This window comes from Symphodus melops (assembly GCF_947650265.1).
Source record: "Symphodus melops genome assembly, chromosome: 16".
Taxonomy (NCBI): Eukaryota; Metazoa; Chordata; class Actinopteri; order Labriformes; family Labridae; genus Symphodus; species Symphodus melops.
In genome coordinates, this window is record NC_136706.1 from 22,681,180 (window position 1) to 22,706,220 (window position 25,041).

Genomic DNA, 25,041 nt, shown 5'->3' on the forward strand with positions numbered 1-25,041 from the left:
TATATGTTTTAAAGAAATGTTGAATATGCACAGAAAAACAACATTTGAAGGTCATATTATTTTATTTTCTGCTTTCCCCATAAGTTAAACTTCATAAAACGTCACTCTTTTGATTTAATTTCGGGAACCCCACAAAGGTTCAGTCTACTGAAACCCCTTACTGAAAAGTCTGCTGTCCTTATTGAACTGTGGCTTTTTGAAGACGGTCCTGCAGTTCACTAATTGTCCACATGAGGCAGACTGTAGAGCAGTTCATTGAGTGTCCACTAGAGGCAGACTGTATTTTGTCCAACTTTGATCAGACTAAAAGCGCCTCTTTCTGCAGACAAAGGGGGCATTCGATTTGTCCCTTCTGTCTACTTTCACTGAAACTGTAACACGATGCTGCCACCTGCTGGAGCTTCATGTTTTATCCACATTGAAGTGGAGATTCGAGAGTCCAAAGAATCTCACTAAACAACATATTTTACAGGGTCTATTACACATCAGAAACTGACCTTCTACCATCTTGTGATAATTCAGTTTCTATTTCAACCTTCCTTAAATTTGGATTTTACATCATGGCATGAAGGCAAAGCCTTCGACTTGCAGGTCGATCTCTGTTCCAACACTCACCTTTGGTCATGAACTAAAGTGATCAAAAGAAAAAGATATTGGATACAAGCAACCAAAAAGGATGTTTTTTTACATGTAGGCTGTTGTTTTGCACAGAGATTATTAGTGCATATTGATGGATGGATTGTTTCCACACAGACAGGCTCTCTATAACTATAGGACTACAGGTCCCAGGGTGCTTTGCGCTTTCCACGTCTCTCTGATTGGAAAACTCTGCTGGTCTCAGCGTCTCTTTAAAACCTTGGATATTTTGGTGACGTCTCAAATGACGTCATTAATGGGACAGCGCCGATCGACTTTGCAGCGCACGTGCCAAACACGGTACTGTCCTTTGATGTGTTCCATTCTCTTTGAAACGTCACAGAACAGGTCAAAGCGAGGTTATAAGTAGAGGTGGTTTCTGCCTGTAGAGTCACTTCACCCTCTCCTAAAGAGGCGTGTAAGTGCTCTGTGACCCAGGACTCCGGTCCCCGGTGGAGGCAGGTACACAACCACTCCGGTGCAGGTTTACTGCACCAACCTGCTCAGTGCCCGACAGTGTGAGCATGGCCTCCACTCTAGGGGGGCTCAGGCCTCAGGCCTCACTGGCAGGTCCAAGACTCTCCAAATGAGGGGAGCCACAGAGACTAGACTACACTAGGTAGTGCTTTAGTTTGTTTGTTTTGGTTAGTTTGTTTATATGTTAGTTTGTTTGTTTTGTTTGTGAGTTTGTTTGTTAGTTTTGGTTATTTTTATATTTCCGTTGTAGTTTACTTTATACTGTGCTGTATTTATATTTCTTTTATGGTTTACATTTCATACTGTGCTATATTTATTTATTTTGGTTGGTTAGTTTGTTTATTTGTTACTTTGTTTTGGTTTGTTTGTTTGTTAGTTTGTTTATTTGTTACTTTGTTTTGGTTTATTTGTTTGTTTTGGTTAATTTGTTTGTTAGTTTTGGTTATTTTTATATTTCCATTGTAGTTTACTTTATACTGTGCTGTATTTATATTTCTTTTATGATTTACATTTCATACTGTGCTATATTTATTTTTTTGGTTGGTTAGTTTGTTTATTTGTTAGTTTGTTTTTGTTTATTTGTTACTTTGTTTTGGTTTGTTTGTTTGTTAGTTTGTTTATTTGTTACTTTGTTTTTGTTTATTTGTTACTTTGTTTTGGTTTGTTTGTTTGTTAGTTTGTTTATTTGTTACTTTGTTTTTGTTTATTTGTTAGTTTGTTTTGTTTGTTTGTTAGTTTGTTTATTTGTTAGTTTGTTTTTGTTTATTTGTTACTTTGTTTTGTTTGTTTGTTAGTTTGTTTTGTTTGTTTGTTAGTTTGTTTTGTTTGTTTTGGTTATTTTTATATTTCCGTTGTAGTTTATTTTATACTGTGCTATATTCATTTTTCTTTTATGGTTTACATTTCATACTGTGCTATATTTATTTTATTGTTTGGTTAGTTTGTTTATTTGTTACTTTGTTTTGGTTTGTTTGTTTGTTAGTTTATTTATTTGTAAGTTTGTTTGTTTTGTTTGTGAGTTTGTTTGTTAGTTTTGGTTACTTTTATATTTCCGTTGCCTTCGACTTGCAGGTCGATCTCTGTTCCAACACTCACCTTTGATCATGAACTAAAGTGATCAAAAGAAAAAGATATTGGATACAAGCAAGCAAAAAGGATGTTTTTTGCATGTAGGCTGTTGTTTTGCACAGAGATTATTAGTGCATATTGGTGGATGGATTGTTTGTTCTCCCTGCAGAGCTGTTATCTATCTTTCCTACCCACCTAACTACCTACCCTCCTAATCAAATCAAATCAAATCAAACTTTATTTATAAAGCGCTTTTCATACTTTTAAAAGTAGCACAAAGTGCTTTACATGTTAACATCACATTAAAATCACATTAAAATCATTCCCACCCTCCCCCCATCCCCCACGCATACAGACAGTATCACACTCACAGTCATACTCACAGTCACCCCACGCTCCAACACACACACGCAGACCTACTCACATACACACACATGCACACACACCAGCATCAATGGTATGGACAGAAGGCTGAGTACGGATGAACCAGGTAAGTAAACGCCAAAGAGGAGCCGTCTGCATCGAGAGCGGCAGATCGGCCGCGGCCATCAGGGGCACCATCACAGGGTGCCCAGGGGAGGCGGGGCCGAGACCCCTGACCTCCACCCAGACACCGCAGGACGGCGCCCAGGCAGCCACAGCCCTCCACCGCTCCCGACACAGAGGGCTCCCTCGGAGGAAACACTGGCAAGAAACGTAAAATACATAAAACTTTAAAATGAGGCCAAACAATAGACTGAATAAAGCTAAAACCAATAGAATGATGGTAAGAGATAAGTAATATGCTAAAATCATAACAGATAAAATGAATAAATATTATTTAAAAGCTAGACTAAAAAGGTGGGTCTTGAGCCTGCTCTTAAAAATATGAGCGTTCTCTGCGGCCCTGAGGTCCTCCGGCAGGCTGTTCCAGAGGCGAGGGCCGTAAAAACTGAAGGATGCCTCGCCGTGGGTGTGTGTCCTGACTTTTGGGATGACTAAAAGACCTCTGCCGGAGGAGCGCAGGGACCGCGAAGGCTCATATGGTAAAAGCAATTCTGACAGATAAGAAGGCCCAAGACCATTAATACACTTAAAAACCATTAAAAGAACCTTAAAATCGATCCTGAAAGACACGGGGAGCCAATGCAGTGATTCTAAAACCGGAGTAATGTGAGCCCGCCCTCTGGTCTTCGTCAGGACACGAGCTGCTGAATTTTGTAAGAGTTGTAGGCATGAAATATTCTTTTTAGGAAGACCAGAGAGCAGGGCGTTACAGTAGTCGATACGACTGGTGATAAAAGCATGCATTAGCGTCTCCGTGTTGGCCCGAGAGAGAATGGGGCGGACTCTGGCTATGTTCTTTAAATGATAAAAACCTATTTTGGTGATGTTCTTGATGTGTGGAATAAAAGTCAGCTCAGAGTCTAAAATCACGCCCAGGTTTTTCACCTGTGTGGATGGATTAAAAGATAGTGCCTGTAATTTGGGTAAAAGTTTCTCTCTCTGAGCCTCAGGACCGAGGACTAAAACTTCAGTTTTGTCCTGGTTAAGCTGGAGGAAGTTATCTGCCATCCAGGATTTGATGTCTAAAATGCAGTTAAAAAGTGCATCCATTGGCCTTGTGTCATCAGGAGACATGGAGATGTACAACTGTGTATCATCTGCGTAGCTGTGAAAGCTGACTCCATGTCTCCTGATGACACTGCCTAGAGGTAGCATATACAAGTTAAAAAGCACTGGGCCTAAAATCGAACCCTGGGGCACACCACATGTGACTTTATGGACCTTAGAGGAGCAAGTATCTAGACTTACCATGAATGTCCTGTCTGTGAGATAGGAGGTAAACCATTTGTGAACAGCACCGGACAGGCCGATGTGCTGCAAACGGGTTAAAAGGACAGTGTGATCTACTGTGTCGAAGGCGGCGCTCAGATCCAGTAGAATCAACACTGTCAGCTTCTGTGAATCATAATTTAATCTAAAATCATTTAAAATCTTTAAAAGGGCCGTCTCGGTGCTGTGGTTTACCCTAAAACCAGACTGAAATTTCTCCAGGACATTATGTGAGTTAATAAAATCATTCAACTGAATAAGAACAAGTTTTTCTAAAATTTTGCTTAAAAATGGTAAGTTAGATACTGGTCTAAAATTATTAAAATCATTAAAATCTAAATTGCTCTTCTTCAGCAGGGGCCTCACCACTGCCCTTTTAAAGGCAGCAGGAAAGACCCCCGTCTGAAGAGAGCAATTCATCATGTTTAACAGCTCTTCTCTGAAGGATCCATAAAATAATTTAAAAAATGAGGTTGGGGTTGGATCTAAAAGACATGTGGTGGGCCTCACTGAGGAGAAAACTTTATCAAGGGTCTCAGCCATTAACCAGGACAAAACTGTTCAGTGTTTCCTCCGGTGAAGACAGACACCCAGATGTGCTTAAAACCATATTACTTTGGGAGGATAAAATGTTACATCTGATAGTGTCTATCTTCCCCATGAAGTGGTCTGCAAACTCCTCACAAAGGGAGTCAGTGGCGTTAAAATGAGGTTTGTTAAAATCTGGATTGAGTAGATTGTCTATTGTTGAGAAGAGAATTTTGGTGTTATTTTTATGGTTATTGATAAGGTTTGAGAAATAATTATTGCGTGAGTTTCTTATTGCTTTATTGTATATTTTTTGCTGTTCGGCATACATTTGATGGTTTATTGTAATTTTGTTTTTTCTCCATCTTCTCTCTGCGACCCTACAATTACGTTTCAGTTTCTTAAGTTCTTCATTTCTCCAGGGGGTATTGGTTTATTACTGATGATTTTTGTTTGAAGTGGGGCAACTGTGTTGATGGCCGACCGTAGTCTGCTGTTAAAATCATCAATAATAAGATCGCAGGGGGCAGGTAAAACAGTAGGTGGACATTTTTCTAAAACCTCTTTAAAATTTGCAGCCACTTCAGGGGTTAGATGACGTTTCGTTATAGTTCTCACAGAGGTCTCCCGCTGAATAAAACCAGTGATGTTAAAAAACACGCAGTAGTGGTCCGACACAGCCAGGTCAACAACAGAGGACACCCCGGTGGACAGGCCATATGTGATGACCAGGTCCAGGGTGTGCCCTCTGTTGTGAGTCGGCTGTGTGACGTGTTGGGTAAAATCCATGAAATTAAGAATATTTAAAAACTCATTAGACAGAGGGTCTAATAGGTTGTCTACATGAAGGTTAAAATCACCGGTTAAAATAATCATGTTAAAAGAACTGTGTAAAATTGCTAAGAATTCTGAAAATTCCTGAATAAAAAGACTACACCTTTTAGGTGGACGATAAAAGGTGACACATAAAATCGGAGGGTTGCTAAAAACAATTGCGTGATATTCAAAGGTGGTGTATTGCTCAAATAAAATAGGTTTGGTGGCAAGAGTGTTTGTGCTTATAGAAGCTGTGCCACCTCCCCTTTTACCACACCTTGTAGAATAAAAGCAGTTAAAATTAGGTGGAGAGGCCTCGGTGAGAACAGCAGGTGCATCCGCACCCAGCCAAGTTTCAGTTAAAAACAAACAGTCAAGTTTTCTATCTAAAATCAGTTCATTCATAATAAAAGACTTGTTCAGCAGAGAGCGGACATTGAGGAGGGCCATGTTGATTGTGAGTGGAGACTGATTTACTGTAGGATGTGGTTGAGCTTTGGGAAGAGGTTTGAGATTATTGATGTTAATGGTGGATTTGTGAGGAGGGTTATGCTGATTCCGCTCTCTGCTGATAATGACAGGGATGTGGTGAATTGAGTCCAGTGGAACAGCAGATGGTGTGTGGGAGGGGCCTGTGTGGCGCAGGTGTGTGTGTGGGGTCATCAGTCAATCAAGTGCAGGTGCAGAGTGGTGGATGGAATAGAGAATATTGCCTGTGAGTGTGTGGGTGCCGAACCTGTTCAGGTGAAGGCCATCTGGCCCGAAGAGAGTGGGACGGTTCCAGAAAAGATTAAAATTGTCAATGAGGTGAATGTCGTGGAGTCTGCAGAGGGAGTTGAGCCAAGTGTTCAGGTATCGGGTCCGGCTGAAGCGCTCATCACCTCGGTTGAGCGTAGGGAGGGGACCAGAGACAAACACAGACATGCCTTTAATAATCCAGGGTTTCAGCATGTTGAAGAGCTCCCTGAAGTCTTTTTTTGTTTGTTCTGACCGCCCGTGCGGCATGTCATTTGTACCCACGTGAACAACAATCCTGTTGATGGTGGCGGGCATGGACTGGAGCAGATCAGGGAGCTCCCGCACCATCCGTGCCACTGTCGCTCCAGGAAGACAGTGCACTGTAGCATTGAAGAAACGAACGTTTCTGATGATGGAGTCACCGACAATAATTGTTGTTGGAGGGAAGAGTGGCTGTGGCTGGGGGTCCGAGCGTGGATTTCTGAGATGTGGAATATCGCCATGGGAGGAGGTGGGCTGGCGAGAAGAAACGAGGTCCCCGGGCTTGCGCCGCGTACAGAGTGGGTTCCCATCAGCGATGGACCCCGGCAGCAGAGGCGCATTCACGGCCGAGATCCCCGACGGAGTTGCGGCCTCCCGGGTCCCGGAATCCTTCGCACCATCAGCGCGGCGGTGGTCCACAGAGTGCCGGCGCACCGCCTCCGCCAGCAGCTGCCGGCGGGATGTTCGCGATGGGAGCTGAACGTCCGACGCCGCAGTCGGACACCGGTCAACTCCGCCAGTTGCCAAGGTGGAGGGCGTTGGGTTAACCGAGTGGGCGCCCACGAATGACGGCGGGGGTGAGGACGGCGGCTCAGGTGTACCGGATGACCTACCGGTCGCCGTCGGAGCCTCCCCAGGCGTCAGGTCCGCTGTGGAGGGGGGAGCATCGGCTCCGGGCTCCGAGCCCACACCAGGACCCGCAACCAGGGCCGAACCAGCTCCCGACAGTGGACCGAAACGGTTTGAGAGGCAGAGCCGGGGAGGCGAGGCAGAGCGGTTGGCGGCTTTCTTTCCGCCACGGAGTACCACCTCCGTCCAGGACCGGTGGTGGCTGGGTGTCGAGGAGGAGGACGGCCGCGGGTAGATGGAGCCGTCCCAGTGCGCCGTGTCGTGGAGAGCCGCTGTCATTGACGAGATCCGGCGGGATTGCTCGTGCGCGATGTTCAAACATTCTACCAGCATGGCAGATTTGGCCTCCAGCTCAGCCTTAAGCCGGCGAACATCCTCCTCAAGGTTAGTTATGTCTTTATTTGTTATGTTTGGTGTTATGAAGTCTTGGGAGAGCAGGGGAGTAGCCATAGTTGTGGCGCGCTTAGCTAGCTTTAAGTTTAAGCCCCTTGTGTAGCTGTGGTGGGCTGGTAGCTCCTGCTACTGGCTGCTGTGGTGGTGATGGCCTGGTAACTCTGTGATCCTGATCCGGTAGGCCGGGCAGGTGGCCGGAGGCCGGATACTGGCAGGCCGGGCAGGTGGTCGGAGGCTGGATACTGGCAGGCCGGGCAGGTGGCCGGAGGCTGGATACTGGCAGGCCGGGCAGGTGGCCGGAGGCTGGATACTGGCAGGCCGGGCAGGTGGCCGGAGGCCGGATACTGGTAGGCCGGGCAGGTGGCCGGAGGCCGAATACTGGCAGGCCGGGCAGGCGGCTGGAGGCTGGAGACTGGCAGGCCGGGCAGGCGGCTGGAGGCTGGAGACTGGCAGACCGGGCAGGTGGCCAGAGGCCGGATACTGGCAGGCAGGGCAGGCGGCTGGATACTAGCAGGAGTCACTTGCTGTGCTCTGCTGCGTCTGTGTCTGTGTTGTGTTTTCTAACTTTTTTCCTCCTTCTGTAGCTGTGTTTGTGGCTGGAGCTGGAGGTAAACTATGACTAGCAGGTCTTTGGACTGTGGGAGGAAGCTGGAGACCCCGGAGAGAGCAGACACCTGCATGAGGAGGACATGCAAACTCCACACAGACAGGGGGTACGTCTCACTTTGCTTATTTGCAGTCTCCTCGGTCCTCGGTCCGCGGTCCGCGGTCCTTGGCCGAACCGGAAGTAGTTCCCAAGCCGCCATGTTGAGGATCGTCCCAAAGCTCTTATAGCGAACGGAGGAGAGAGGATCGAGGAGAGAGGAGGCTGATCCGAGGAGCGATGACCGAGGAGACACGAGAGCTGACTTCACGGAAGTCTTTTCACTGACAGACACGCCCCCTTCTCGTATATCACTCACTGATTGGACGCTGCACAGGATCAGACTTCAGTGAAACTTCTCACATGAGCAGAGTTTAATACGGGAGAAAAGAGGGACATTAAAAAGAGGCTAAACAGAGCGTGGGACATTTAAACAGATGATGAACATCAGTGAGTTTGTAAAGAGTCGCTCTGTGATGAGCTGGGATTAAAAAGAGTCTGATGAAGAGGAGTCCGTTTTATATTCTCACTTATTTATCTTCACAAAGTTTCATCATTTAGATTCTAATCAATCATTTTCAGTATCCTGACACATAAATATCTGTTTATAAAATACAGAGTTCGTTGTCTAAATACAGGCTAGGTTCAGTCCAAACTGATTAATAATAATCAATAATTATAGACAATTCAAAATGAAATCTTTAAGTCAGTAGAAACTGTCCTTTTGGTTTGAAACAGACTGCAGGTTGTTCTTCAGGTGTTTTATCAGGTAAAGACACTAAACACTGTAAGTGTGTGTGTGTGTGTGTGTGTGTGTGTGTGTGTGTGTGTTTGATGAGAAATAATACAGTGCGTGTTCGTGTGGACATAAACAGCTGTTCGGCTGATTGACAGCTGAAAGTGATCAGCTGATGTCGCGTCATGTGACGCTGTCGAGGAAACGACGTCTCATGTGTCTTAAAGCTGATTTCCTCGGTCCTCTCTCCTCGGCTTCGTTTCCTCCGTGCATCTCTGTTGGGCGGGACTAAGACGCAAGTGGAGGAGACAACTCGGAGGACACTCGGTGCAAATAAGGGAACTGAGAAAGGCCCAGGCTCTCTACAACTACAAGACTACAGGTCCCAGGGTGCTTTGCGCTTTTCACGTCTCTCTGATTGGAAAACTGCTCGTCTGCTGGTCTCAGCGTCTCTTTAAAACCTCGGATATTTTGGTGACGTCTCAAATGACGTCATTAATGGGACAGCGCCGATCGACTTTGCAGCGCACGTGCCAAACACGGTACTGTCCTTTGATGTGTTCCATTCTCTTTGAAACGTCACAGAACAGGTCAAAGCGAGGTTATAAGTAGAGGTGGTTTCTGCCTGTAGAGTCACTTCACCCTCTCCTAAAGAGGCGTGTAAGTGCTCTGTGACCCAGGACTCCGGTCCCCGGTGGAGGCAGGTACACAACCACTCCGGTGCAGGTTTACTGCACCAATCTGCTCAGTGCCCGACAGTGTGAGCATGGCCTCCACTCTAGGGGGGCTCAGGCCTCAGGCCTCACTGGCAGGTCCAAGACTCTCCAAGTGAGGGGAGCCACAGAGACTAGACTACACTAGGTAGTGCCTTAGTTAGTTTGTTTTGGTTAGTTTGTTTATTTGTTTGTTTTGGTTAATTTGTTTGTTAGTTTTGGTTGGTTTGTTTATATGTTAGTTTTTTTGTTTTGGTTATTTTTATGTTTCCATTGTAGTTTACTTTATACTGTGCTATATTTATATTTCTTTTATGGTTTACATTTTATACTGTGCTATATATTTTTTTTGTTAGTTTGTTTTGGTTGGTTAGTTTGTTTATTTGTTAGTTTGTTTATTTGTTAGTTTTGGTTATTTTATATTTCCGTTGTAGTTTACTTTATCCTGTGCTGTATTTATATTCCTGCTCTGGTTTACGTTTCATTCTGTGCTACGCTCCGGTTTAAACGGTTTCCTCCTGACACCTTCTGGTCCGGGGCAAGCGCCTCTGTACGCTGCTGTCAGAAAGTCTTGATCAGATTCCCTCTCAGCTGAAAGAATGGTGACACAGAGACCCATTTCTTAGGAAAAATAACCATTTTATTCTTCGTCACGTGTCACTTATACACTATAAAAAAGGATTTTTGTGTGTAGTAAATATAATCCATACATATTGTTTAAATTATACTTAAAGAATATAAGTCAGGTAATGAACTGCATTACAATAGGTAGATTTTACCCTGTATACCTATTTTTTAACAGTAACTGTCTCTTCACAAATAAACTGAATAATATCTACCTAAAGTTATTGGGTGTGCATTGGAGAGTGCGCATGCGTCATCACTTCTTTGCTGAGGAACTTATTGGCGGGACCCTCCAGCCATGTTTTGGCATCGTGGTTGAAGGTAGGTATTGATAATAAAACTGTTTGTCATTCAGTAAATGAAATTGTGAACACAATTATTAGTCTGATATATCGCTAATATAATCAGGAAGCCTGTTGTTAACAAAGATATTCTGGCGACTTCCCTTAATGTTAGCATGGCTAATCGAGCACAAGCACGTTTTGTTTCAGGAGAACAACAATAGTTGAGTTGGTGGTCAGAATGTAGATTCATTAAAATTATCTACATAATGTGATATTTAATTGGGGAATAAATGTACTGCTCCTCTAGCTAACTTTCTATGGTCATAATAATGTCATATGTGGCATTGTATGTCCTTCGTCGACTACCGTTGCCCTCGTTGCTATGGTGACGCTTCTGTTTTTCCATAGTCATGACATGGATGCACATATGTGATAGTGACCTAGCGTTAGCGTTAAGCTCCGGTGCGTTTAGACAAACCAAGAAATACGGGACAAACTTTCAAACAGATATTTAGAGAGTTACTTGATTCTCATAAAGTCAGCTTTGAGCGTAGCGAGCAGTGAGTGTGTAGGCGAGTGACGGAGAGAGAGAGAGAGAGAGAGAGAGAGAGAGAGACGGTCACGCTGAACGGACAGCTGTTTGACCGGAGTACAAGTAAGATGTAAAGTAGTTATAAATATACAGTGTTGAATTCACGCTGTCAAACATTAGCACTACAGCGCCTTAAAACTCAGGTAAAGTCTGTGTGTTGCCTTCCAGCTGCTATAGGTAAATCAGACGGTTTTATTATTTTTCACAAAATTGAAGCTGAAGGACAAGTCTCCACTTTAAAGCCTTGATGTAAATACGCAGCTCGTATATCCGTGCATTTTTTCAACATACTGCTGATCTGTTTTGGCAAACTGTAATTTGACTATTTTTTGTCCTGACTAAATCTTAAAGTTTAAACACAATCAAATATTCCATGTTTCTGTCTTTTACTTATACAGTAGCCTCTATGAAAACCTTTGATGACAATTGAAATGCATTACTAAGGTATTTCAATTTTAACAAAAGATAAATAAGCTTTAGAATCAATTTTTTTATCATTAATAAGCACTTGTACAGTATGGTGTGTGTGTTTGTCTTTCACAGCTGGATCTATATTTTAACCATTGGAGGGCTACTTGAAAAACCTACAACCTATTTAAACACATTCAGGTATGTTTTCCAGACACGTACATTTAACTGACCATGACTGAACCCTGTGTGGACACATTCAGCTGTGGAATATATGGGGAATACGACCTTGAGGGCCTTTCAGATAAAGGACAAGGTGCACACTGAGCTGGTCGCGGCATTGGACACAAAGCAAAAGGGTAGAGCGCACGAGTAAAAAGTCGTCATATTGGTCGTACTGAGGTGACGTCAGGAAGCGCTGCGTTCAAGTTGAAAATGTTTACATTTTTGCACAGCTCGCAAGAGCGGCAAGCGGGACCCTGACCAGCGCTTAAGTCAGTGGCGAAGAGATACACTCTTGTGCAGAGCAAAACTGTTTTTTTATTTTTTTAACAGTAGACAATGAATGGGCTTGACACCGGTGCACAGCAACCACTGTATCCTATCTGAAAGGCTCTTTGCTGTCAATGAATTGCTTGTGTAAAATATGTAGCTTTACTTAATCAAAACACAAAAATAACTGGAGAAAATATGTCAAAAACCTTTTCAGACCAAGTGACCCTCAGCCCTGCTCACTGCCTTCAAAGAGAGGTGGCCTGGACTGTTAAGTGAGGAATGAAATGTAAGAAAGTTTAGTTTATTGTTTATAAACCAAATAAATTATTGCATTCATACAATTAATCTAATTAGTCTAATGAATACTAGTCAGACCCTTTGAAGTTGAGAATTTTGTCCCTTAACTGATTTTTAGATCGAGGAAGAGTTCCGATGTCTAACCACTGTTCCCTGGGAATAGACATTTCTGCTGAAACTACATGAGCACACACCAAGCCAAACGAGGAGCAGCTGGATGCAGCCTCTCTTAAATACTAAAAACTAGGTATTTCTTCAGTTTTTCTTGAAAATTGCAAAACTCAGTTTGCAGACATGAGTAAAGTAACTTAAATGTCATTTCAGTCCCTCAGTATTGACAGAAAGGTGGTTGTCAGTTGCCTCATCGAGTACCTTGGAGAACAAAAGAAAGAGCTGTTCCTAGACTGCCAGGTATGTTATTAATTGATTATTAACTCTGACACAATGGTTACATTTTTGACAACTGAATTTCGTCGTCTCTCAACCGAAAGGTAAAGGGTTCGATCCCCAGCTCCTGTGAGCAACATGTCCAATGTGTCCTTGGGCAAGTCAGCCCAACGCCACAGCCCGAATTGCTCTCCCTGCTGCATCAGGGGTGTATGAATGGATTAGTTATTTTTGATGGTCAATTTACAGAGAAATCACTTTTTCTTTTCTTCCAGGAGGATGAACACGAGGACCACAGATCAAACCATGAAGGTGCTTGTGATCTGGGACCCTAAAGCTGAGGTGTGTCCAGAAAATGTTTCTATCGAGGGCGACAAGGTGCTGAACAGAGGTGGAAATCAAACCAAGAGGCATGTCTGCTGTTGGTGGGATTGATTTACGCTCTCAACCTTGAGTCACCCAAAAGACGGAAATACACATTTGAAGTCTTCTGTAAACTGATGGAGCAATAAGGTTGAGCTCCTCAGAAGTATGGTTGTTGAATGAACTCATGTTATTTGGGCTCAATGAGACCTTACCTGTTACTGTCGGACTTTTTAGTACAAAGTGTGTTCTGTGAATTGAGATCTTTTTTTTTTTGGGCTCTCAGCACTTGTCGAGATTTTAAAAAAAATCTTTGTTTTTTTGGATGACTGTTTCTCAGGGGAAAGAGACTAAACACTTCATGTGTTGAATACTACTCGGGTAAAGTTATGATCTAACCTGATTCCATGAACAACATCGGTTAAGTTTACACATTACATACTGTATTTCAGACACCAAGACACTGAAATACACCGTCAATATATTTTGTACACTTTTTTCTTTTTCATCCCTTTGAAATTCTTGTGTGTAGATCATTTCTGGACTTGACTTTTACTGATACATTTTTTACACTATTTTATTGTATTAATATATTTAACACCATTTAGCCAAAAGTTTAGCAAAATACAATCTGCCTCAGGTCTCAATAATATTTTCTATTGTACAACACTTTGTTTTCCTGAATTGTATCTTAATTTGTAAAAGATGCTTTACGGTTATGTATGTTCTGCATATTTCCCAGGTAATACTTCAACTTATATTTTGAGATAAAAAAGTTTGGTTTGTTTACATGTTACATATTTCGGGCTCAATGCTACTTGTCCTTAATGTTTAATGATAAAACAATTAAAGTAGATGTCATGGTTAAAATTGTCTCTTGTGTCTGTCATTGACTTTTGGGTGAAACAAACTTTCTTTAAAAAAGTAATTAACTTGTTATTTTGGTTAATAAGTATTAAAAAATATTAAGTACATAAAGTATGTGCTACAAATACACTATAATCGTGAGTAAATATGACTCACTTTTCATAGGTATCTAGTTGTTAAATCTATTTCAAAAGATTAAGTAGACTTTAACTAATTTATTTGAGTATATTATAGCTGATACATTCAGGTAATCTCTACTCAAAAAAATTAGGTAAAATGTACATAATCAAACTGAGTGCAAATTGTTACACCAATTTTATTGAGTAGATTCTATAGGTTGCTTTTTATAGTGTATATTCTTGCGTCTTCTGTGTAAAACGGTTTAAATGTTTCTTCTTCTCTGATTATAAATAACAGCGGAGTTCTGCGCAGCCTGGGGAATGAAAACGATAAAAACTAAGAGTAGAAAAATGAATCACTCGAGCTGCTGACGGCGCCCGAGCTCCAACACACAATCCTCCCGTCGACAAGTTTAAACATCAGTCTCTTCATGATCACATCGGAAACAGCAAAAGCTCTCAACATTCTAGTCCTGGTCCTGGGTCCGGTCCTGATCGACTCCAGTCCTCTCCTGTAGACTCACTTAATGATTCTGTGATGGACTGTGAAGGGTTACATGAGGTCATCCTCTGAAAGAAGTCCAGTTTGTCACCAGACACACACACACACACACACACACACACACACACACTAAACAAGTAGACACCTTTTCAGTGTATAAATATTCATGATTTCATCCACTAAAATTATTTCTGCTGATGGTACCAGCTGAAAGAGAAATCTTTGAGGACTTTTATTCATATATGTTTTAAAGAAATGTTGAATATGCACAGAAAAACAACATTTGAAGGTCATATTATTTTATTTTCTGCTTTCCCCATAAGTTAAACTTCATAAAACGTCACTCTTTTGATTTAATTTCGGGAACCCCACAAAGGTTCAGTCTACTGAAACCCCTTACTGAAAAGTCTGCTGTCCTTATTGAACTCTGGCTTTTTGAAGACGGTCCTGCAGGTCATGAACTAAAGTGATCAAAAGAAAAAGATATTGGATACAAGCAAGCAAAAATGACTTTTCTTACATGTAGGCTGTTGTTTTGCACAGAGATTATTAGTGCATATTGGTGGATGGATTGTTTCCACACAGACAGGCTCTCTATAACTATAAGACTACAGGTCCCAGAGTGCTTTGCGCTTTCCACGTCTCTCTGATTGGAAAACTCTGCTGGTCTCAGCGTCTCTTTAAAACCTCGGATATTTTGGTGACGTCTCAAATGACGTCATTAATGGGACAGCGCCGATCGACTTTGCAGCGCACGTGCCAAACACGGTACTGTCCTTTGATGTGTTCCATTCTCTTTGAAACGTCACAGAACAGGTCAAAGCGAGGTTATAAGTAGAGGTGGTTTCTGCCTGTAGAGTCACTTCACCCTCTCCTAAAGAGGCGTGTAAGTGCTCTGTGACCCAGGACTCCGGTCCCCGGTGGAGGCAGGTACACAACCACTCCGGTGCAGGTTTACTGCACCAACCTGCTCAGTGCCCGACAGTGTGAGCATGGCCTCCACTCTAGGGGGGCTCAGGCCTCAGGCCTCACTGGCAGGTCCAAGACTCTCCAAGTGAGGGGAGCCACAGAGACTAGACTACACTAGGTAGTGCCTTAGTTAGTTTGTTTGTTTTGGTTAGTTTGTTTATATGTTAGTTTGTTTGTTTTGGTTATTTTTATATTTCCGTTGTAGTTTACTTTTATACTGTGCTGTATTTATATTTCTTTTATGGTTTACATTTTATACTGTGCTATATTTATTTTATTTGGTTGGTTAGTTTGTTTTGTTTGTTAGTTTGTTTATTTGTAAGTTTGTTTGTTTTGTTTGTGAGTTTGTTTGTTAGTTTTTTTTTTTGTTAGTTTGTTTATTTGTTAGTTTGTTTTGTTTGTTAGTTTTTTTTTTTGTTAGTTTGTTTATTTGTTACTTTGTTTTGGTTTGTTTGTTTGTTTATTTGTAAGTTTGTTTGTTTTTGTTTGTTAGTTTTGGTTACTTTTATATTTCCGTTGCCTTCGACTTGCAGGTCGATCTCTGTTCCAACACTCACCTTTGATCATGAACTAAAGTGATCAAAAGAAAAAGATATTGGATACAAGCAAGCAAAAAGGACGTTTTTTGCATGTAGGCTGTTGTTTTGCACAGAGATTATTAGTGCATATTGGTGGATGGATTGTTTGTTCTCCCTGCAGAGCTGTTATCTATCTTTCCTACCCACCTAACTACCTAACCTCCTACCCGACTAGCAGGTCTTTGGACTGTGGGAGGAAGCTGGAGACCCCGGAGAGAGCAGACACCTGCATGAGGAGGACATGCAAACTCCACACAGACAGGGGGTACGTCTCACTTTGCTTATTTGCAGTCTCCTCGGTCCGCGGTCCGCGGCCGAACCGGAAGTAGTTCCCAAGCCGCCATGTTGAGGATCGTCCCAAAGCTCTAATAGCGAACGGAGGAGAGAGGATCGAGGAGAGAGGAGGCTGATCCGAGGAGCGATGACCGAGGAGACACGAGAGCTGACTTCACGGAAGTCTTTTCACTGACAGACACGCCCCCTTCTCGTATATCACTCACTGATTGGACGCTGCACAGGATCAGACTTCAGTGAAACTTCTCAACATGAGCAGAGTTTAATACGGGAGAAAAGACGGACATTATAAAGACGCTAAACAGAGCGTGGGACATTTAAACAGATGATGAACATCAGTGAGTTTGTAAAGAGTCGCTCTGTGATGAGCTGGGATTAAAAAGAGTTTGATGAAGAGGAGTCCGTTTTATATTCTCACTTATTTATCTTCTGAACGTTTCATCATTTAGATTCTAATCAATCATTTTCAGTATCCTGACACATAAATATCTGTGTTTATAAAATACAGAGTTTGTTGTCTAAATACAGGCTAGGTTCAGTCCAAACTGATTAATAATAATCAATAATTATAGACAATTCAAAATGAAATCTTTAAGTCAGTAGAAACTGTCCTTTTGGTTTGAAACAGACTGCAGGTTGTTATTCAGGTGTTTTATCAGGTAAAGACACTAAACACTGTAACTGTGTGTGTTTGATGAGAAATAATAATGTGTGTGTGTGTGTGTGTGTGTGTGTGTGTGTGTGTGTGTTTGATGAGAAATAATACAGTGCGTGTTTGTGTGGACATAAACAGCTGTTCGGCTGATTGACAGCTGAACGCGATCAGCTGATGTCGCGTCATGTGACGCTGTCGAGGAAACGACGTCTCATGTGTCTTAAAGCTGATTTCCTCTGTCCTCTCTCCTCGGCTTCGTTTCCTGCATCTCTGGTGGGCGGGACTAAGACGCAAGTGGAGGAGACAACTCGGAGGACACTCGGTGCAAATAAGGGAACTGAGAAAGGCCCAGGATCTCTATAACTATAAGACTACATGTCCCAGGGTGCTTTGCGCTTTTCACGTCTCTCTGATTGGAAAACTGCTCGTCTGCTGGTCTCAGCGTCTCTTTAAAACCTCGGATATTTTGGTGACGTCTCAAATGACGTCATTAATGGGACAGCGCCGATCGGCTTTGCAGCGCACGTGCCAAACACGGTACTGTCCTTTGATGTGTTCCATTCTCTTTGAAACGTCACAGAACAGGTCAAAGCGAGGTTATAAGTAGAGGTGGTTTCTGCCTGAAGAGTCACTTCACCCTCTCCTAAAGAGGCGTGTAAGTGCTCTGTGACCCAGGACTCCGGTCCCCGGTGGAGGCAGGTACACAACCACTCCGGTGCAGGTTTACTGCACCAACCTGCTCAGTGCCCGACAGTGTGAGCATGGCCTCCACTCTAGGGGGGCTCAGGCCTCAGGCCTCACTGGCAGGTCCAAGACTCTCCAAGTGAGGGGAGCCACAGAGACTAGACTACACTAGGTAGTGCCTTAGTTAGTTTCTTTTGGTTGGTTAGTTTGTTTATTTTGGTTAGTTTGTTTATATGTCAGTTTGTTTGTTTTGGTTATTTTTATATTTCCATTGTAGTTTACTTTTATGCTGTGCTGTATTTATATTTCTTTTATGGTTTACATTTTATACTGTGCTATATTTTTCTTTTGTTTGTTTGTTTTGTTTGTTAGTTTGTTTATTTGTTAGTTTGTTTATTTGTTAGTTTTGGTTATTTTATATTTCCGTTGTAGTTTACTTTATCCTGTGCTATATTTTTTTTTTGTTAGTTGGTTTTGGTTGGTTAGTTTGTTTATTTGTTAGTTTTGGTTATTTTATATTTCCGTTGTAGTTTACTTTATCCTGTGCTGTATTTATATTCCTGCTTTGGTTTACGTTTCATTCTGTGCTACGCTCCGGTTTAAACGGTTTCCTCCTGACACCTTCTGGTCCGGGGTCAGCGCCTCTGTACGCTGCTGTCAGAAAGTCTTGATCAGATTCCCTCTCAGCTGAAAGAATGGTGACACAGAGACCCATTTCTTAGGAAAAATAACCATTTTATTCTTGGTCACGTGTCACTTATACACTATAAAAAAGGATTTTTGTGTGTAGTAAATATAATCCATACATATTGTTTAAATTATACTTAAAGAATATAAGTCAGGTAATGAACTGCATTACAATAGGTAGATTTTACCCTGTATACCTATTTTTTAACAGTAACTGTCTCTTCACAAATAAACTGAATAATATCTACCTAAAGTTATTGGGTGTGCATTGGAGAGTGCGCATGCGTCATCACTTCTTTGCTGAGGAACTTATTGGCGGGACCCTCCAGCCATGTTTTGGCATCGTGGTTGAAGGTAGGTATTGATAATAAAACTGTTTGTCATTCAGTAAATGAAATTGTGAACACAATTATTAGTCTGATATATCGCTAATTTAATCAGGAAGCCTGTTGTTAACAAAGATATTCTGGCGACTTCCCTTAATGTTAGCATGGCTAATCGAGCACAAGCACGTTTTGTTTCAGGAGAACAACAATAGTTGAGTTGGTGGTCAGAATGTAGATTCATTAAAATTATCTACATAATGTGATATTTAATTGGTGAATAAATGTACTGCTCCTCTAGCTAACTTTCTATGGTCATAATAATGTCATATGTGGCATTGTATGTCCTTCGTCGACTACCGTTGCCCTCGTTGCTATGGTGACGCTTCTGTTTTTCCATAGTCATGACATGGATGCACATATGTGATAGTGACCTAGCGTTAGCGTTAAGCTCCGGTGCGTTTAGACAAACCAAGAAATACGGGACAAACTTTCAAACAGATATTTAGAGAGTTACTTGATTCTCATAAAGTCAGCTTTGAGCGTAGCGAGCAGTGAGTGTGTAGGCGAGTGACGGAGAGAGAGAGAGAGAGAGAGAGAGAGACGGTCACGCTGAACGGACAGCTGTTCGACCGGAGTACAAGTAAGATGTAAAGTAGTTATAAATATACAGTGTTGAATTCACGCTGTCAAACAATACAGCGCCTTAAAACTCAGGTAAAGTCTGTGTGTTGCCTTCCAGCTGCTATAGGTCAATCAGACGGTTTTATTATTTTTCACAAAATTGAAGCTGAAGGACAAGTCTCCACTTTAAAGCCTTGATGTAAATACGCAGCTCGTATATCCGGGCATTTTTTCAACATACTGCTGATCTGTTTTGGCAAACTGTAATTTGACTATTTTTTGTCCTGACTAAATCTTAAAGTTTAAACACAATCAAATATTCCATGTTTCTGTCTTTTACTTATACAGTAGCCTCTATGAAAACCTTTGATGACAATTGAAATGCATTACTAAGGTATTTCAATTTTAACAAAAGATAAATAAGCTTTAGAATCAATTTTTTTATCATTAATAAGCACTTGTACAGTATGGTGTGTGTGTTTGTCTTTCACAGCTGGATCTATATTTTAACCATTGGAGGGCTACTTGAAAAACCTACAACCTATTTAAACACATTCAGGTATGTTTTCCAGACACGTACATTTAACTGACCATGACTGAACCCTGTGTGGACACATTCAGCTGTGGAACATATGGGGAATACGACCTTGAGGGCCTTTCAGATAAAGGACAAGGTGCACACTGAGCTGGTCGCGGCATTGGACACAAAGCAAAAGGGTAGAGCACACGAGTAAAAAGTCGTCATATTGGTCGTACTGAGGTGACGTCAGGAAGCGCTGCGTTCAAGTTGAAAATGTTTACATTTTTGCACAGCTCGCAAGAGCGGCAAGCGGGACCCTGACCAGCGCTTAAGTCAGTGGCGAAGAGATACACTCTTGTGCAGAGCAAAACTGTTTTTTTATTTTTTTAACAGTAGACAATGAACGGGCTTGACACCGGTGCACAGCAACCACTGTATCCTATCTGAAAGGCTCTTTGCTGTCAATGAATTGCTTGTGTAAAATATGTAGCTTTACTTAATCAAAACACAAAAATAACCGGAGAAAATATGTCAAAAACCTTTTCAGACCAAGTGACCCTCAGCCCTGCTCACTGCCTTCAAAGAGAGGTGGCCTGGACTGTTAAGTGAGGAACGAAATGTAAGAAAGTTTAGTTTATTGTTTATAAACCAAATAAATTATTGCATTCATACAATTAATCTAATTAGTCTAATGAATACTAGTCAGACCCTTTGAAGTTGAGAATTTTGTCCCTTAACTGATTTTTAGATCGAGGAAGAGTTCCGATGTCTAACCACTGTTCCCTGGGAATAGACATTTCTGCTGAAACTACATGAGCACACACCAAGCCAAACGAGGAGCAGCTGGATGCAGCCTCTTAAATACTAAAAACTAGGTATTTCTTCAGTTTTTCTTGAAAATTGCAAAACTCAGTTTGCAGACATGAGTAAAGTAACTTAAATGTCATTTCAGTCCCTCAGTATTGACAGAAAGGTGGTTGTCAGTTGCCTCATCGAGTACCTTGGAGAACAAAAGAAAGAGCTGTTCCTAGACTGCCAGGTATGTTATTAATTGATTATTAACTCTGACACAATGGTTACATTTTTGACAACTGAATTTCGTCGTCTCTCAACCGAAAGGTAAAGGGTTCGATCCCCAGCTCCTGTGAGCAACATGTCCAATGTGTCCTTGGGCAAGTCAGCCCAACGCCACAGCCCGAATTGCTCTCCCTGCTGCATCAGGGGTGTATGAATGGATTAGTTATTTTTGATGGTCAATTTACAGAGAAATCACTTTTTCTTTTCTTCCAGGAGGATGAACACGAGGACCACAGATCAAACCATGAAGGTGCTTGTGATCTGGGACCCTAAAGCTGAGGTGTGTCCAGAAAATGTTTCTATCGAGGGCGACAAGGTGCTGAACAGAGGTGGAAATCAAACCAAGAGGCATGTCTGCTGTTGGTGGGATTGATTTACGCTCTCAACCTTGAGTCACCCAAAAGACGGAAATACACATTTGAAGTCTTCTGTAAACTGATGGAGCAATAAGGTTGAGCTCCTCAGAAGTATGGTTGTTGAATGAACTCATGTTATTTGGGCTCAATGAGACCTTACCTGTTACTGTCGGACTTTTTAGTACAAAGTGTGTTCTGTGAATTGAGATCTCTTTTTTTTTGGGCTCTCAGCATTTGTCGAGATTTAAAAAAAAATCTTTGTTTTTTTGGATGACTGTTTCTCAGGGGAAAGAGACTAAACACTTCATGTGTTGAATACTACTCGGGTAAAGTTATGATCTAACCTGATTCCATGAACAACATCGGTTAAGTTTACACATTACATACTGTATTTCAGACACCAAGACACTGAAATACACCGTCAATATATTTTGTACACTTTTTTCTTTTTCATCCCTTTGAAATTCTTGTGTGTAGATCATTTCTGGACTTGACTTTTACTGATACATTTTTTACACTATTTTATTGTATTAATATATTTAACACCATTTAGCCAAAAGTTTAGCAAAATACAATCTGCCTCAGGTCTCAATAATATTTTCTATTGTACAACACTTTGTTTTCCTGAATTGTATCTTAATTTGTAAAAGATGCTTTACGGTTATGTATGTTCTGCATATTTCCCAGGTAATACTTCAACTTATATTTTGAGATAAAAAAGTTTGGTTTGTTTACATGTTACATATTTCGGGCTCAATGCTACTTGTCCTTAATGTTTAATGATAAAACAATTAAAGTAGATGTCATGGTTAAAATTGTCTCTTGTGTCTGTCATTGACTTTTGGGTGAAACAAACTTTCTTTAAAAAAGTAATTAACTTGTTATTTTGGTTAATAAGTATTAAAAAATATTAAGTACATAAAGTATGTGCTACAAATACACTATAATCGTGAGTAAATATGACTCACTTTTCATAGGTATCTAGTTGTTAAATCTATTTCAAAAGATTAAGTAGACTTTAACTAATTTATTTGAGTATATTATAGCTGATACATTCAGGTAATCTCTACTCAAAAAAATTAGGTAAAATGTACATAATCAAACTGAGTGCAAATTGTTACACCAATTTTATTGAGTAGATTCTATAGGTTGCTTTTTATAGTGTATATTCTTGCGTCTTCTGTGTAAAACGGTTTAAATGTTTCTTCTTCTCTGATTATAAATAACAGCGGAGTTCTGCGCAGCCTGGGGAATGAAAACGATAAAAACTAAGGAGTAGAAAAATGAATCACTCGAGCTGCTGACGGCGCCCGAGCTCCAACACACAATCCCCCCGTCGACAAGTTTAATCATCAGTCTCTTCATGATCACATCGGAAACAGCAAAAGCTCTCAACATTCTAGTCCTGGTCCTGGGTCCGGTCCTGATCGACTCCAGTCCTCTCTTGTAGACTCACTTAATGATTCTGTGATGGACTGTGAAGGGTTACATGAGGTCATCCTCTGAAAGAAGTCCAGTTTGTCACCAGACACACACACACACACACACACACACACACACACACACACACACACACACACACACACACACACACACACACACACACACACACACACACACACACACACACACACACACACTAAACAAGTAGACACCTTTTCAGTGTATAAATATTCATGATTTCATCCACTAAAATTATTTCTGCTGATGGTACCAGCTGAAAGAGAAATCTTTGAGGACTTTTATTCATATATGTTTTAAAGAAATGTTGAATATGCACAGAAAAACAACATTTGAAGGTCATATTATTTTATTTTCTGCTTTCCCCATAAGTTAAACTTCATAAAACGTCACTCTTTTGATTTAATTTCGGGAACCCCACAAAGGTTCAGTCTACTGAAACCCCTTACTGAAAAGTCTGCTGTCCTTATTGAACTGTGGCTTTTTGAAGACGGTCCTGCAGTTCACTAATTGTCCACATGAGGCAGACTGTAGAGCAGTTCATTGAGTGTCCACTAGAGGCAGGCTGTATTTTGTCCAACTTTGATCAGACTAAAAGCGCCTCTTTCTGCAGACAAAGGGGGCATTCGATTTGTCCCTTCTGTCTACTTTCACTGAAACTGTAACACGATGCTGCCACCTGCTGGAGCTTCACGTTTTATCCACATTGAAGTGGAGATTCGAGAGTCCAAAGAATCTCACTAAACAACATATTTTACAGGGTCTATTACACATCAGAAACTGACCTTCTACCATCTTGTGATAAGTTTTTATTTCAACCTTCCTTAAATTTGATTTTACATCATGGCATGAAGGCAAAGCCTTCGACTTGCAGGTCGATCTCTGTTCCAACACTCACCTTTGATCATGAACTAAAGTGATCAAAAGAAAAAGATATTGGATACAAGCAACCAAAAAGGACTACAGGTCCCAGGGTGCTTTGCGCTTTTCACGTCTCTCTGATTGGAAGACTGCTCGTCTGCTGGTCTCAGCGTCTCTTTAAAACCTCGGATATTTTGGTGACGTCTCAAATGACGTCATTAATGGGACAGCGCCGATCGACTTTGCAGCGCACGTGCCAAACACGGTACTGTCCTTTGATGTGTTCCATTCTCTTTGAAACGTCACAGAACAGGTCAAAGCGAGGTTATAAGTAGAGGTGGTTTCTGCCTGTAGAGTCACTTCACCCTCTCCTAAAGAGGCGTGTAAGTGCTCTGTGACCCAGGACTCCGGTCCCCGGTGGAGGCAGGTACACAACCACTCCGGTGCAGGTTTACTGCACCAACCTGCTCAGTGCCCGACAGTGTGAGCATGGCCTCCACTCTAGGGGGGCTCAGGCCTCAGGCCTCACTGGCAGGTCCAAGACTCTCCAAGTGAGGGGAGCCACAGAGACTAGACTACACTAGGTAGTGCCTTAGTTAGTTTGTTTGTTAGTTTTGGTTATTTTTATATTTCCATTGTAGTTTACTTTATACTGTGCTATATTTATTTTATTTGGTTGGTTAGTTTGTTTTGTTTGTTAGTTTATTTGTTAGTTTGTTTTGTTTGTTAGTTTTTTTTGTTTTGTTTGTTAGTTTGTTTTTTTTGTTAGTTTGTTTATTTGTTAGTTTGGTTTGTATGTTAGTTTGTTTGTTTTGGTTAGTTTTATATTTCTGTTGTAGTTTATTTTATACTGTGCTATATTCATTTTTCTTTGATGGTTTACATTTCATACTGTGCTATATTTATTTTATTTGGTTGGTTAGTTTGTTTATTTGTTAGTTTGTTTATTTGTAAGTTTGTTTGTTTTGTTTGTGAGTTTGTTTGTTAGTTTTGGTTACTTTTATATTTCCGTTGCCTTCGACTTGCAGGTCGATCTCTGTTCCAACACTCACCTTTGATCATGAACTAAAGTGATCAAAAGAAAAAGATATTGGATACAAGCAAGCAAAAAGGACTTTTTTTGCATGTAGGCTGTTGTTCTGCACAGAGATTATTAGTGCATATTGGTGGATGGATTGTTTGTTCTCCCTGCAGAGCTGTTATCTATCTTTCCTACCCTCCTACCTACCTAACCTCCTACCCGACTAGCAGGTCTTTGGACTGTGGGAGGAAGCTGGAGACCCCGGAGGAAGCCGACACCTGCATGAGGAGGACATGCAAACTCCACACAGACGGGGGGTACGTCTCACTTTGCTTATTTGCAGTCTCCTCGGTCCTCGGTCCGCGGCCGAACCGGAAGTAGTTCCAAAGCCGCCATGTTGAGGATCGTCCCAAAGCTCTAATAGCGAACGGAGGAGAGAGGATCGAGGAGAGAGGAGGCTGATCTGAGGAGCGATGACCGAGGAGACACGAGAGCTGACTTCACGGAAGTCTTTTCACTGACAGACACGCCCCCTTCTC

The 25,041-nt window shown here is 41.6% G+C and overlaps 4 long non-coding RNA genes across 11 annotated transcripts in view; all 4 read left to right on the top strand.

Annotated features, from left to right (window-relative positions):
* The window catches only part of LOC306837591, a 29,326-nt gene extending 5,192 nt beyond the window's left edge, over positions 1-24,134 (top strand). The window contains exons 2-3 of the long non-coding RNA XR_013780972.1: positions 9,615-9,653; positions 24,082-24,134. This is a non-coding gene — a long non-coding RNA (uncharacterized lncRNA). The remainder of the gene's footprint in view (positions 1-9,614; positions 9,654-24,081) is intronic.
* LOC306836937 lies at positions 10,121-12,913 on the top strand. Of its 3 annotated transcripts, none has more exons than XR_013780828.1 (6): positions 10,121-10,399; positions 11,498-11,563; positions 12,072-12,143; positions 12,273-12,401; positions 12,479-12,565; positions 12,817-12,913. It is a non-coding gene; the product is annotated as an uncharacterized lncRNA (long non-coding RNA). The 3 variants fall into 3 exon arrangements; XR_013780829.1 differs by lacking the exon at positions 10,121-10,399 and adding an exon at positions 10,523-11,017; XR_013780830.1 differs by lacking the exon at positions 10,121-10,399 and adding an exon at positions 11,024-11,398.
* LOC306837592 lies at positions 15,268-15,880 on the top strand. The gene is made up of 2 exons (XR_013780973.1): positions 15,268-15,528; positions 15,833-15,880. It is a non-coding gene; the product is annotated as an uncharacterized lncRNA (long non-coding RNA).
* Positions 18,344-21,113, top strand: LOC306837169. 6 transcript variants are annotated; one of them, XR_013780882.1, is made up of 7 exons: positions 18,344-18,613; positions 19,555-19,600; positions 19,700-19,765; positions 20,274-20,345; positions 20,475-20,601; positions 20,679-20,765; positions 21,017-21,113. It is a non-coding gene; the product is annotated as an uncharacterized lncRNA (long non-coding RNA). The 6 variants fall into 6 exon arrangements; XR_013780884.1 differs by lacking the exon at positions 18,344-18,613 and adding an exon at positions 18,620-19,225; XR_013780885.1 differs by lacking the exon at positions 18,344-18,613 and adding an exon at positions 18,620-19,225 and having other exon boundaries at positions 19,558-19,600.
* Positions 24,135-25,041: the final 907 nt, after the last annotated feature.